The sequence below is a fragment of the Thamnophis sirtalis genome, unplaced genomic scaffold (genome assembly GCF_051295495.1).
Source record: "Thamnophis sirtalis isolate CommonGarterSnake01/CBP01778 unplaced genomic scaffold, rThaSir2_p1.2 scaffold_5, whole genome shotgun sequence".
Classification (NCBI taxonomy): domain Eukaryota; kingdom Metazoa; phylum Chordata; class Lepidosauria; order Squamata; family Natricidae; genus Thamnophis; species Thamnophis sirtalis.
Window position 1 is genome coordinate 73,930,356 of NW_028261385.1, and position 15,184 is coordinate 73,945,539.

Here is a 15,184-nt window from a genome sequence, read left to right on the forward strand (position 1 = left end):
AGTAAGAACACCTACAAATTCTGCTGTATGATGCAACATGTTTAGTATCCTATTTGGGGAGAATGTTTTGGAGAAGGCCCAGGGTTTCTCCTACAGAGAATAGTAGAGGATGTAGATGTTTGTTCAATCAGGACATGGACTAAGCACAATGAGTCTGTGCTGGATAATCTTTTTTGGAACCTTAAAGGGCGCATTTATACCTGTCTGGACCCTGCTAGACCCTTCAGTAGTATCTTATACTATCAACCAGGCCAGTGATTAGTAGGGCGAATTGGAGATTGAAAGTGGTGATATTCATTCCTAAAGTAGGCATTCAAACTGGAGATTATGGAGGAGGATCATAAGGGAGGATTTATTCCGATATGGTCATAGGGCTCAACTTTGCCTCTTTTTCTCTCTCTGCTCCCCAGTTTAACATCTGCATTAAATTACTCAAAGAGGTAATCCAATTTTTTTGTTTTGGGATTATGTATTTCATTAACTGGCTCTCTGTTAAAAGGTACCTTACTTTAGAGAGTGGTATAGACTCGATTTATGTGTGTACGAATAAATGAGAAGGCATAATGGCTAGTATTGCTGGAGAAAAGGGGCTGGTTGACCACAACAGTTTGACTTGTCTGGTAGATTGCATTAAGCCTATTAGTTTAAGGTTTGTTTGTTTATTAAATTTATTGGCTAACTCTTAATTATTTAAGGTTCCTGATTTCTGCTCTAAAAATTTAAACAGCATTTTAAGTTAAATAGCATAAATCTGGAGTTAACTAAAAAAAATCATGGCTATTTCTGATTGGCAAATTTAATTCTGGCTGCTGAAATTTGGATGATCCAAACTTTCCAGAACTGATAACCGAAAGCTATAGCCCAGAGACTAATGAAACTCTGAACAGGGCAAACTGAGTGACAGTTGTGCCCCGAGAACTCTATTTTGAGGGAGACTTGTAATAAGGATGAGGGCCTCCTCTTCTCCTTTTTCTTGCTTCCCCATCATCACAGCTCCTATTTGTGACCCATGTTGGGCAATCCAGGTTTTATTTCAGACAACTGGACATCCTAGTTCTAGAAAGGCTTCTAGTTTTCCTCATGGAAAAAGTATGCATTGCATAGGAAGGTAGTGATAGGCCTGTGAATTCACTACAGGACAACAGCCCATGCCAAGCTATGATGTTGGTGGATAGGCTTCATTGCACCTAGTAATTAAGATGGAACAAACAAAAGATAGCTGTTAGAAAAATGTTTGGATTGCTGCATGTTAACACACAGTCCTATATTCTTTGGGTGAACAAATGAAGATTCAAAATGTCATCACACTGAAAGAGATGATGGTAGCACTGGCACTGCAGCTTTCATCATCCTTATGTCATGTGTTTTCTCCAAGGGCCTTGGAGCCTCATCAGAAGAGAAGAATATGCTGGTGTCTCCATTCTCATACATTGGTCTCACTTGAGTTGTGTCCTTCTAATTGGTTTTCTGTTTAGTGAACAACTTTCTGATGTCCATTTTTTGTTATTATTGGTGGACAGAAAGTATCATTCACACTGATTATCCCCTAGCATCCCTTAGAAAGGCAGAGCAATATTTACAAAAATATAGTTCTGGAAATTATGTTGGATAATTATTGAGTTGGAAGGTGTGGGACTCAAGTTGTTGATTCATAACAACTCTTGCCAATCTTGGGATTTACTCTTCAACTCTGCATTTTACACAGGTCATTATTTGTTAAAATTTCACGGAACTACTTAGTAAGAAGCAAACCGTACAACCTACAACTATGTATGTACACATTTATTTATTACATTTATAAAGCAATCTAACTGATTGACTATCCAGCAAACCAAGTCATGGCAGACACAACAGGGAAATTGAAGTAAGAGTTATTTGCATACTGCTTTTGAGTTCCACCAAAGATACTTCTACCTGTTGCTGCTATCTGAAAATTGCATCACCTTTGTAACATCTTACACAACACAGTAATGCAAAATAGCTGATTTTCTATCCCCAGCACTTCAGCCTACAAACCATCCCATTCTGTTTTCTGAACTCAAGGATAGGTAGCTTTTCCAACAATTCAGTTTCCAATTTATGAGTGAAATTGGTTGAAATAGGGATAAGCCCTATCTCTTTCACAAGACATTTTAAAAAGATGGCAGAGTAGCAACTAGGATTCCGATTCACAGGCTAACCTAGTCCCAGTAATCCAAAGAAAGCTCCTTTTCACCCATCACACTTTTAAAAGTTAGGTTGAGGATAACAATCTGGATTTCCAGCCACTTCCCCGTTGCCTGTGGGAATAGGCTGCCTGCCAGGTTGCTACCGTAACTCAAGGCGGGGTGGAGGCGTTTCCCCGCCCCACCACAACTGTTTTCTTCCTCCCTTCCTCTTCCTCTCTTGATGATTTCAATCTCTGATGAGATTTTTTTTTAAGACAGCTTCCCCGAAGTCTTTAAAAAAAGAGAGAGAGAGAGGGAGAGAAGCCCAGCAGCCAGGATCCCACGTGCAGGGCCCACGTGACCCAACACGATGGATTTGTTTTCCTCAGCCTCGCGCCTCTTCGGAACGCTCCAACTCAATGGCACTACAGCTTAGCGGCGGAACCGCACAGGTCGCGTGTGCAACCACTTAGGTCACGTGGCCGCGGAAAGGAAGCCGCCGCGTTTCACGTCACAGGGGTGGCCTTCCTCAAAAAGCTCTCGCGGCGAGCGAAGGGAGCGGGGCTTGGCTGGGTGAGTGGGAAGTTCTTTTTCTCCTCCTCCTTTCCCTTCCCCGAACGGACTGCGCCTGCGCAGCTCGTAGCTGTCATCGGTGTGCGGAACAACAAGTCCCAGCGAGGGGTGTGTGTGTATATGTGTGTGTGTTAAAGAGGGAGGGAGGGAGCGGGGTGATAGTTACAATCGTAGTTGGAAGCTTCAAGGAAGTCCGGCGACTTTTGACAACCTGCGTTCTCCAGTCCTGCCTCGAGGCAGCGTCGTTTTGAAACATCCTCTGGCGGCCAGGTAAAATGGGCAAAGGTGATGGAGGAGGACTGACTTGACCTGCTTGTCTGGCGGAGGCGGCTTCTCCTCCCCCCCTCTCCCCCCACGGCGAGAAAGAGCCTGAGGGAGATAGATGGGCCGGGGATGCCCCGTAGTCGACGGGAAAGGCTGCTTGCGAGCCCTGCCCCGGGCGGGCTGAGGTGGGGAAAAGGAGTAGAAGAGAAGGACGCGGTGTCGGGGTTGGCCCTCTGGGGATGGAGGAGGAGGAAGACCTTTTTGGTGGGGTTTTGGCCTCATGAGAAACGTGGGGGAGTAGTCCCGGAGGGCGACGTGGGGAAAGCAAAATAACCGAGGGGAGGAGAGGGGATATGGAAGCTCTGTTTTATCGGGGAGTAAAAGCTTTACTGATGAGGGAGGAGGCAGATGAGTAGGCTGGGCGAGAGGGAGAAGAAATCAGAAGGGCCGGTCGGAGGGGGAAGCCTAGTGCCGGCCTTGGCTGGGAGAGAAATCCCAGGCAACTGGTGGCCTTCGGGGTTGAGACCAGCTGTGGTCGCATCCAAGAGGCTGTTGGGTGCCCCCCCCGCCTTTTGTGGAATTGGCAAAGGCAGAGAGAAGTATCGTTGAGTAAGACCAAATAACTAGGTTTCTTTCAGGTGTTTTGCCCCCAGAGTTCGCAAGTGAGGAAGCTGGGTCCCCTAAGCAGCTATGTTTAAATGTTTTTTGCAGTCAGGTTTTTTTAAATTCTTTTATAAGGTTTAGTCATGCTTCAGAGTAATTTTAGGGATTTCAATAGCTAGGTATCAGGTGCATTAAAAAAAAATTGGGCTGCCAGAGGTTTTTTTAAACATTAAATTTGTGTGTATTTGGAACATTCTGAAAAATGAAAACTTGGACTTCCTCTCTATTCCTGCTTTTGAAAGTACATTGAATTAAAACCAAAGCATCTAATGTGTAATTATATTGGAAACTGACACCACAAAGATTAAACAGACAGATGATGGCATCAGCATTTATATACAAATCCTTTTCGTTCACAGATATTCTAAGTCTGCCTCTTTTTGTGACCTGGAAATTAGTTTTATCCAATGAGTGTTAGTTTACTTGGAGTTATTATAAGATTTGCTTGTATGATTTATTTCTTTATCTGTATAAAGAAGGAGTGTCTTAGCTATATAAAGAATTAGTGTTTTAGATCAGTTAATAGGGTAGTAAATACGCAACCACAACTGGCCATTTTTGTTAATTCCCCAGGGCTCTTTCTCTGACCAGACTACTGAAATTTGGCAGAACACTTGCTTAAAAAATAGTTGTGAAAGTTGTAAATATGTGCAAATTACAAAAATTAAATGTACAGTGTTCTAAAACTGGCTTAATTTATTTTAAAATGCAAAGAAAAATAACTTCTCCCCCTCATTCCATTAATGGAAAATGATGCAAAATTATCTTATATTTGTTTTGTCTGTATAGGTTTTAGTTCATCACCAAATCTATTTCTACCCAAAATATGTTGGTTTAAATTATCTTCCATTGCTTTAGTGGAATTTATTTAGTCTACATCTTAAATGTTACTGCAATGTCCCTTTCAAGATTTTATATTTTATATTCAGGTTTTGCCCCAATAGGTTTCTGATAAATTTACTATGTTCTACTTAGCACCATTTATTATTTTCAGTTCCCATAACTTGACATGAAGACTTCTAATACTGACAGATTGTTTCCTTCTTAAAAGTATTTAATATTCATTTTTTATATTCAATTCAAAAATTCATTGAATTTGATTTGGTTTACTTTCACTGAAGAATCCTGAAACTTCTATATTTATAGGAATAAACATATGTTATATCCCAGATCTGAATACAGTTTTTCCCAAATCAGTTTAAAACCAGTTTTATCATTTGTTAGCTTTTGAGGCAATAGTTTAGAATAATTCAATCTATTTTTTCAAGCTTAGCTGTATCAAAATGCTCACTCATTTATGCATTTGGATGCCATAGATTTACCTATTAAAACTGCATCTGATAAAGTAATTGTGTGCTAGAATTGATCAAATTTGAGTACTTAATGTATTTATTTGTTTAAAATTTGTTTGGGCATCTTAGGTTGTCTTTTTAATGAAATATATGCAAATCGTATTCCATGTTATTTACAATGAATTCTGATGTATAAATATTTTATAAATTCTCAAATTTAAATTTCCTCTCATGCACAATGTGGCTTATACCTAGAAAAATGTTTCAGAAATTGAATATGCCCTAAGATTGGTGATAGGTTGCCTGAAGGACAGCTGAGTCTGAGTCTCAGCATGATAGGCAGACTCTGTATCCGTTTTTTTCTCTGGATGTTAGAAATGTTACTGATTTTGATATGGTGCCCTTTCTCTAAATGAGTATTTGGTAATCGGGAGATACACCTCTAGTTTCGTCATGATCAGTAAAAACTTTGTAGCAAAGATTTCATTTTTCTGACCAATTTATCAGTTCTGGTTCCTCCTGGACACAGATACATAGTATGTTTATACATAGTATATACATACACTGTTAGCCTGAAGGCTAGATTATGAGTTTGGTGTATTTAGGACTATTCTTGAGGTAGTTTCTAAAATTTCAAATGTAGGACATGGCAATTTGAGACAGAACTGTTTGTGCATTTCTCTCTCTCTTCAGGTGGGATTTACATTAAGTGTGGCTAGTTGAAGACCTATCTGATAGCTCAAGCATTTGGTTAACTAGGTTTTCTGATTTGGTTCATAGTTGTCATTCTATACCTTAGTTCTTAACTTCTTATAATTTTAAATACATTATTACATTTATTGAACTTTTTAACTATATAATTTTTGACATTAAAATTGGAGGTTATTTTTAACAATGGGTTAAAATTATAGAAATATCTAATTAAGTTGTATAATACTCATAAAATTCTGCATAAAAGTCTCATATGTAGACTGTTGTACATTTTAATGTAATCTACAGATCAATACCAATTTTCCTTTTTATAAAAATTTTAGCCCCCCTCCTCGAATCTTTTAATAGATTGATCATTTCCTGCTAATCTTAGATTTTAAAAAGAAAATTGGGAGTAAAGAACGATCTTTATTGCAACATATTATGTGACTGAAGGTGAAACAAATGTCAAGAATAACCTATAGAAATATTCTTACCTTTAAAAGACATACCTTTCGGCTCATTTTGGGTAGTATTAAGGAAGCATAAATCACACATAACTGTAATTTATGTGACTAGCTTCTATGAAAAGTAGAATTGTACCACAGAATATAAATTAAATTGTACATGATGTATACTTTGCTTACTGTGATTTGAATACCAAGTTATTGAACCCTGAAGAAATTCAGCTTTAATCTTTAAGAAAGTGTGTACCCTCAAAAATATGGCAATCCTGCTTGTTTTACTTCCCGAGGTAAGGAATGGTGTGGTGTCTTTCCCTGGTTCCACAAACAGAAGCCTGCTGGATTGTTTATTGAATATTATCAATTTTATATATATCAAAATTGATGTCAGAAAAAAAATATTTCACTATATTGAGGGGAATATATTAATCTAGAGCAGGGGTCTCCAAACTTTGCAACTCTTAAGACTTGTGGAGTTCAACTTCCAGAATTTCTCAGCTAGCCATGCTGGCTGGAGAATTCTGAGAGTTGAAATCCACAACTCTTAAAGTTGCCAAGTTTGGAGACCCTTTATCTAGTGGATACAAGATAAGCTGCAAGGTAATTTCAAGTCTACTATCCAAAAGATATGATGGGAAGATCAGGTAGAGGACTGGGAGAACAGTTTAAGAGTCTGCAATTGCTGTGCTCATATTATCTGCAGCTTGAACAGATAACTTCACTTTACTTAATGATGGGCCTTGTGGCATTCTAACTCTAATCTCTGTAAAATAGGATCTTTGTCTTGAAAGATGAAAATGATGTACTATTTTGTTAAAAGTTGCAGAAAAGCTACTGTATTTTTCGGAGTATAAGATGCTCCGAAGTATAAGACGCACCTAGCTTTTGAGGAAGAAAAGGGAAAAAAATCTGCCTCTGTCTCCCAGCAATTTTCTTCCTTGCACCAAACAGCAAACAGTACAGAAGATATACACTGTTTGTGGTGTTACATTTCAGACTATACTTGTACAGATGCTGTTAAAATTAATGTGGTTTCTGGAAGTATACGTTATTCTCTGCTATTTAAAAGAAGATACAATAGCAGTGACCTTCTTCAGATCAAGCATTTATTTTAAAAAGCTTCTTCCTTTTGTTAAGTTGTCTAGAACAATAATAAAGCAGTTTTTAAAAAAATAAGTCTAATAATTTGAACATTCTATAGGCATTTATAGTTATTGACTTATGGTACTTCCTTATAGCAAACAGCCTGTTTCAGTTTAGCCTGATTAGAAGAAAACGAAACCTGCATCTGCCTCCCAGCAATTTGCAACAAACAGAAAGTTTCACTTTCAATTTCAGCACTGCAGAGATTGTCATAGCCAATTGTCACCTCTGCAAGCTCCATTTTCTTAGTTTGCTGTAAGGAGATAAATTGCTGGGAGACAAAGGCCAAAGGATGGGGGCCAGTGGGTGGGCGGGGCTACATTCAGTGTATAAGACGCACCCAAATTTTCACCCTCTTTTAGGATGAGTAAAAGGTGTGTCTTGTACTACCCCTGTGACTTAAATGGCAAAAGATAAAATAATAAAGCTTTATTCTCGTTTTCAGTAAAATAAATTTACGTTTAATGACATATAGTACTTCCTTTTTGAGCCACTTGAAACTTCTGTGTTATCTATGAAAAGACCTCGGACTAATGAACAGGTCTTCATGTAGAATTCATAAGAATTTGTGTTTGAGGCTGCTATTCTGTACTGATTTTAAAGGGCATTTCAAAGAGCATTTCTCATTATATTATGAGGGAGAAAAAGGCAGCATAAGGAGAGATTTAGAAAGGAAAGAAATTACTTAATTAGAAATATTTAATTAAATAAATCAACTAGGATGACCCATGTTTGTGCTCAAAATATTGTGTAGGTATTAATGATAATTTTATAGTCTTTGGCTTATTGGTTAACCCAAATTTTGGTAAATAGTGAACCAAGCTAACAACTATTAAAAAAGTTAAGTGAAAGACTGTTTCCTGCACAATAGATATCATAAAGATGCAAATATAAATAAACAATATTTACAGGGAGGTTTGGGACACTATACTGCACAGGGAGCCATAGGGATTTTTTGTTCTTATTCAGAATGTGAACTATTGTTTTATGTTAACAATTCTTTTGATGTGTCTCCCATTTAGCTATGACATTAGCTTAGGACAGTGATGGCAAATCTTTTTTCCCTTGGGTGCCAAAAGCGATAGTGCATGTGTGTGTGCCAACACCCATAATCCAATGCCTCAGTGCAGGCTTCACACCCCCTGCACACATGCACGCACTCACCCGCTCACCCCACAACAACCCCTGTGGATGCGCACGTGACCCCTGTTTTGGTGCTAGCAGGCCTCCCTGAAGCCTTCTGGCACTTAAAATGGGGCCTGGATTGCCTCCCTCGCCCCCCATTTTGGTGCTAGGAGGCCTTCTTGAAGCCTCCTGGTACCAAAAACGGGGATGGCTTTGGCTCTCTCCTAATGGGAGAAGTTCAGCACTCAACCTTGACTTGAAGTGAGGAGCTGCTCTGGATCCTCATTCATCAAATGAGTTTGCCTCACTCAGTGGGGTGGGGGAGGGAGGCCAAAAAGAGAGCACACCCCAAGCTACTAAGCTGAAATATTGCAAGCGCTATGAATCACACATTCCCTTTGCTACTTGGGAAAGAAATTGGGAGTTCTCCCTCCCATTTCATTGCAGGAGATGTGGCCAGACAGATGAGGATAACTCCCTAAAAAGCCCGCTTGCCTCTTTTTTCCCACCCCTGAGTGGGAATCGCTGAGAAAGGGGTCAGGAAGGTGGCAGCACTTGGCTGTGGCATGTTTGCAAGCTGTCTGAAGTTGAGCCGCCTATCTGACAAAGCAGGCCCAGACAAGAGCAAGAAGGAAGGGGGGCTGTTTTCTGGAAAGGGGGGATGGGGACAATGGCCATCGCTCCTTCACGCCTTTCTCCATCTGACCTTTTCCATTTCTGGGTGTGCATGTGCTTCTTAAGGGCCTTTGGATTGAAAAATGACAACAGGCAAGAACTTTTGAGTGCTTTTGGAAATTAAGACGGGCGACGATCAGCTTTTCTCACCCGTTTCCTCTGCCTTAAAGGGCAATGTGGATGTCTACATGTGTGTGGGCTCATGCATGAATGCAGTTACTTGAGCTCGGCAGTAATAGTGCACAGGATACACAACTTTCCAGTAAACAGCCCCCCCTCCTTCTTCCTCTTCTCTGGACCTGCGTCACCAGACAGACGGCGCAACTTTAGGCAGCTTGCAAATGCGCTGCAGCCAAGCACCACCACTTTCCTGGTCTCTTTCTCAGTGATTCCCACTCGGGGGTGGGAAGAAGAGGCAAGCAGGCTTTTTAGGGAGTTATGCTCATCTGGTAGTGGCTGAGAGAGCCCGCCCGTCTGGCCACCTCTCCTGCAATATAATGGGAGGGAGAACTCCCAAGCTCTTTCTCAAGTAGCTGAAGAGAGGTGTATGATTCATAGCATTTGCAATATTTCATCTTAATAGCTTGGGGGTGGCTTTGGCACTCTCTTTTTGGCCTCCCCCCCCCATTGACTGAGGCAAACTCATTTGGTGAATCTGGAGCAGCTTCTCACTTCAAGTCACAGTTGAGTGCTGAACTTCTCCCATTAGGACAGAGCCAAAACCATCCCTGATTTTGGTACCAGGAGGCTTCAAGGAGGCCTGCTAGCACCAAAATAGGGGTCGCACATGCATGTGCGGGTGGGGCGGGGTGAGCACTAGAAATGGGGTATGGGGGAGCCATGGCACACCCCTCACCCTGCTGCATGCACATTCCCCTCCGCTCCCCCCTACCCTCGCGCATGCATGTGTGACCTCCGCTTACTCTCCACGCATTCACAGGCTTCTCCTGCCAGCACTAGAGAGCCAAAAATCATCTGGCTGGCAGGAGGCTTACGGGCATGTGCTGTGGATCTGAGCTGGGCGATGGCTCGTGTGCTCGCAAAAAGTGCCATAGGTTCGCCATCACAGGCTTAGTAGTTACAGGTGCATTTAAACCTATGTCAGATTTCCTGGGATATATGTCTCTTGGGGTTTCAGATGCACAGTAATTTATCTTTAAGTCATCCTCTGAGGCAGTGAATGACTTTCTTTCTGGTTACTAAAAACATAAATATTTTACAGATTAGAACACAATGGTATCCATATATCATTATATATATCAAGGGATTAGCTCAATATATTAGCATGAGATCAGGATTCTAAATGAATATCCTAATGTACCAAATATTGTTTTCTGCTAGCCTATCTGAGGCAAATTCAAAAAAAGGATGACCTCCCCTGGAAACCCATTAAACTAAAAAGTTATATTCAGTCAGATAATCATGGACAGATAACATGAGATAAGATTGGATTATCTTCTTTTCCAAATTGTATGTCACTGATTTTTCAAAACGTGCATAGTTATAAAATAATTTCACTTTCATGAAGTTCTATTTATATGCTTTCAAAATGATGTCAAACTACTTATGCTTGTACCTAAATTATCTTTACAACTGTAAGATTCTGGATATATACAAATAAATAGTGTTATTTATTTATTATATTATAAATTTATAAATTTATTATTTCTTAAATATCCCAAATTCCTTAGTTTTTCATCCACTGCCCCCTTTGATTTTTTTGCAAAGCTGCTTTGTATTTTTCCACCTTTGAACTGTTTTTTTCAAACAATTTCAAACAATTAATTCCCATAGCATTTCTTAATAAAACACTTCATGAGCTGTTTATCAACAGCAATCCCTAGTTTTTATAAGGCAACTATACTTTATCTATAGTAAACTAAATTGCTACAAAGAATAACATACTAGAGTGTGTAGTTTACATTTTTAAGGGCAGATATATTGATGAGTAGTATTAAATTCTCTTTAAAAAAAGATTGTTTCATGCACAAAATTAGAGAAGCCCCACAGTGTTGCATCATCTGTAAACTTGTAATTATGAGTGCCACTGAAAATGTTTTTTGTAAGGAGTGGCAGTGGCAGGAGGCTCCGCTCACTCACCTGGATGCTTCTGTGCATGCGCAGAAGCATTGTGCACACGTGAGCACGGGCAAACTGGTAGCACCGGGATTTGAAACCCATCTCTGACTAGGATGATACGGCTTTGCTCCTGATTGAAAACACTGTTGTGAAGAGATGCCAGTATGCATCAATAAGAGCATGTACATATTATCAGTGTCATGAACTCAACAAACACATATGGAACCTGAATGCATTTCTAGCCAGACATTTATCCAAGCTCCGCTATGTAACTTTCTGATAACCAGGAGTATCTTTCTGATTCACTTACTTGCACTGTATTTGCTTTTTGGTTTTCTGGAAATTCTGAGGTTATGGCAATTGAAAACTTCTCCTATGTTAGTGGAGACAGCAGCCAGACTGGGTTTGCTCTGTTCAGTAACCAATTGGACTGGGTCTACAATCTGTGATGTCATCATGCACTGGTGGCTCCTCCCAGTTCTAGACTCAGTCCAACCTGGACAGACGTAAAAATTGATCTTTCCTTGCTAAATTTAGGATTATTCGACAAAGATACCCTTAACTGGCTTTTTTCTAAATCTTCTTACCTTTTAAAAAATTTTTCTCCTCCTCTCCCTCAGATAATGAATAGGTTGAAGTTCTTCTATCATTTATTTGGACTCCATGATGTCAATTCAAATCCAGATAATTCTCTGGGATTATGCTTTTAATCCTGTGATTGCTAGAGGTGTGCTATAATGCACTTTTGTTAAAAACAATCTATCCTACAGAGTTCAGTGTTCAAAATCAGTCTGCTACTATATTATATATTCTGTTTCTCTCGCTAAATATATTTGAATTTTTACATGTTAGAATTTATTGAGCTAGGCCATGCCCACTCCGGCCCCCCAAGGTGAAATAGAACCCTGATGCGGCTCTCAATGAAATCGAGTTTGACACCCCTGCCTTGGGCCACTCACTTAGTCTTAGCCCTAGGAAGGAGGCAATGTCAAATCACTTCCAAAATCTTGCCAAGAAAATTGCAGTCTAGTCCATAACTCAAAGGCAACTATAATGATTTAGTCTTTAATATTTAACACATTTATATATTAAATCTCTCTATATATTGTATAGGCAAGTTAATATAAAATATATAATATAAAATATTAACTTTGAATATTACATATAAAATACACAGAATGTCTATATCCCACAGCTAATATTTAAAATTGCTCAAGAGTAGCACTACATTGCATCAGCACACGTGTTGGTAGTACAATAGGTTTTAAAATATTGAACACATTTAGGCTTTCAGAGTACCTTGAATGTAAGCTGTGATAGTTCTGCTGTCAATGTGCTGTGTAGAATGATCTCAATTGAGGAGTAATTGGAAACTTAATCTGTGCTTGTACAGGCAGGTAAAAGTTTAAAGCTTATTATCAGTGCCATGTGCTCTGGATATATTTTATCCTTCTCCTCATCCCCACCCCATTTTTTATACAGTTTAGGTTATTTGGAATTAATAGTATTGTCGCATTTTATAAGCAGCTTTTGCTTCTTGCTGAAAACACAAGTGTTAGGTTTGTGAACTGTGTTAATCAAAGTGTACTTAATTTTTGATAGACAAGATTGGTTCAATCAATGCTTCCTTTTGTGTGTTGAATATTATGTTAGGCTACAGTTAATTGTCTTTTGTTTCCCAATATTTTGATTTTTTTCAGGGACAGTACATTTTAGTGAAACTGGATAGTCAGAGATTTCACAGTCACATTATTTATTTCAATTCACCAGTAGATGCCATATTACGGTATGTTAAATAAGAACTGTATATCTTCCAGTAACTTGTTTTATTATCAAATCTGTAGATTTAAGTTAATAATCCATATCTGAATATTTGGAAAATGAACACTATGTGCAATACTTCGTTTGACAGATTTGACTGCTGCAAATATTTTGTACTGAGAATAGATGATCCTCTTGGCTCCTCTTGTTTGGAAAAAAGTCACAGCTGGTATATTATAATTTGGACACGTGAGAGTTGTTAACTGTGGGCTGAATCTGTAGTCTTTGTTATAAGAGAGTAGCAGTGTAACATTATATCCTGCTTAGCCTTAATTCAAACTAAGAGATTTAATTAAACATAGAATATGTATACTGTGTGGTTTATGTTCTCTTAGGTTAGGTGGTTATTTCTATTGTAGACAGACATATATACTGAAAAACATTTTGTTCACAGTTCGCTTACTGTCTTTGTATAATTTCTCTAAGATTTGGGCTGCAAATTGGAAAGTCTAAATACAAAATTATATAATAATTAAATTGTAACCATCCATCAAACTGTAAAGTTCAATTATTAATAATTTTAAAAATTGTTATTATTATACAATTGTATCACAGCGGCCAGTTGTTTCGCCGGATTTGGCATTGGTTACTAGTCGGGCCCCACCCAGGGGCCTAGGACGTCGTAACGTATTTTCGTACTATGCATGCAGATCCAAGCAGTGCGGCTTTTTGCATTTGACTGATGGTGATTTTGTCAATTTTTAACTGTTTTAAATGTAATTCCAGTGCTTTTGGAATAGCACCCAGTGTGCCAATTACCACTGGAATTACCACTGCTGGTTTGTGCCGTTGAATTTTGATTTTTAAGTCCTGGTATTTTGCGATTTTTTCATGTTCCTTCTCGGCAACCCTGCTATCACCTGGTATTGCGATGTCTATGATTGTGACCTTATTTTTCTCAACCAGTGTGATGTCTGGTGTATTATGCGCCAGTATTTTGTCCGTTTGTATACGGAAATCCCACAAGATCTTGACCATCTGATTTTCGGTGACTTTTTCAGGCTGATGTTCCCACCAGTTTGTTGCTGTTTTAATATTATAATTTTTGCACAAATTCCAATGGATCATTTGTGCTACTGAATTGTGCCGCAATTTATAATAAGTCTGCACAATTTTTTTACAGCAGTTGAGTATGTGATCAACAGTTTCAACAGCTTCTTTGCCAAGTCTGCATTTGGCATCATCAGAGGATTTTTTGATTTTGGCCTTAATGGCATTTGTGCGGATAGCTTGTTCTTGCGCAGCCAGGATTAGTGACTCTGTTTCTTTCTTTAATGTACCTGTTGTTAACCATAACCAAGTTTGTTCACTGTCCACTTTATCTTTTATTTTTTCCAGAAATTGACCATGCAGTGCTTTGTTCTGCCAACTCTCCATTCTTGATTTTATCACATCTTTTCTGTATTCTTGTTTTGTCTGTTGGGCCTTCAGTACATTTTTGTTCTTTACTTCGATTAATAGATCTTCTTGACTTTCTTTTAAATAATCAGCCAGTGCATGTTTTTCTTCTTCAACTGTTTGCTTCACTTGTAATAATCCTCTGCCACCTGATTTTCGGGGCAGATATAGTCTATCAGTATCACCACGTGGATGTAAACTGTAGTGCATTGTCATTAGCTTCCTGGTTTTTCGGTCCAAAAGGTCCAAATCAGCTTGTGTCCAGTTAACTATGCCAGCTGTGTATCTTATAACTGGTATTGCCCAGGTATTTATGGCTTTGATTGTATTTCCACCATTCAATTTAGATTTCAAAATTTTCCTAACTCTGTTGGTGTACTCTCGTCTGACAATAGTTTTTACTTCTCCATGCTTGATGTTATCCAACTGCAGAATGCCTAAGTATTTGTAGGCTTCATTTTCTTTGCATTTAATTAGTTGGCCATTGGGCATTTCAACTCCCTCAGATGCAGTGATTTTGCCCCTTTTTATGGATACAGTGGCGCATTTTTCCATGCCAAACTGCATTGAAATATCGGTGCTGATTACTCGGACTGTATTTGTCAATGATTGGATTTCTATTTCTGACTTTCCATAGAGTTTCAAATCATCCATATATAGTAAATGCGAAATTTTTTCAGCTTTTTTGGCTGTTTGGTAGCCTAATTTCATTTTTTTTAAGATTACTGATAGTGGGATCATTGCGATGATGAAGAGAAGAGGTAAAAGTGAATCACCCTGGAAAATTCCTCGCTTGATATTAACCATTCCGTAGCTCTCATTCCCTACTGCCAACTCAGTTCTCCATTGT

The 15,184-nt window shown here is 38.9% G+C and overlaps 1 protein-coding gene across 12 annotated transcripts in view; it reads left to right on the forward strand.

Moving 5' to 3' along the window:
* Positions 1-2,837: 2,837 nt before the first annotated feature.
* KDM4C (lysine demethylase 4C) overlaps positions 2,838-15,184 on the forward strand; it is a 226,842-nt gene continuing 214,495 nt past the window's right edge. For 5 of the 12 annotated variants that reach the window (XM_087716051.1, XM_087716052.1, XM_087716045.1 and 2 more), the window contains exon 1: positions 2,839-2,990. The gene's annotated coding sequence lies outside the window, so the exon portion shown is untranslated. Of the gene's footprint in view, positions 2,991-12,431; positions 12,513-12,815; positions 12,902-15,184 lie in introns of those variants that run through there. The other 7 variants (XM_087716054.1, XM_087716048.1, XM_087716055.1 and 4 more) reach the window with 5 other exon arrangements.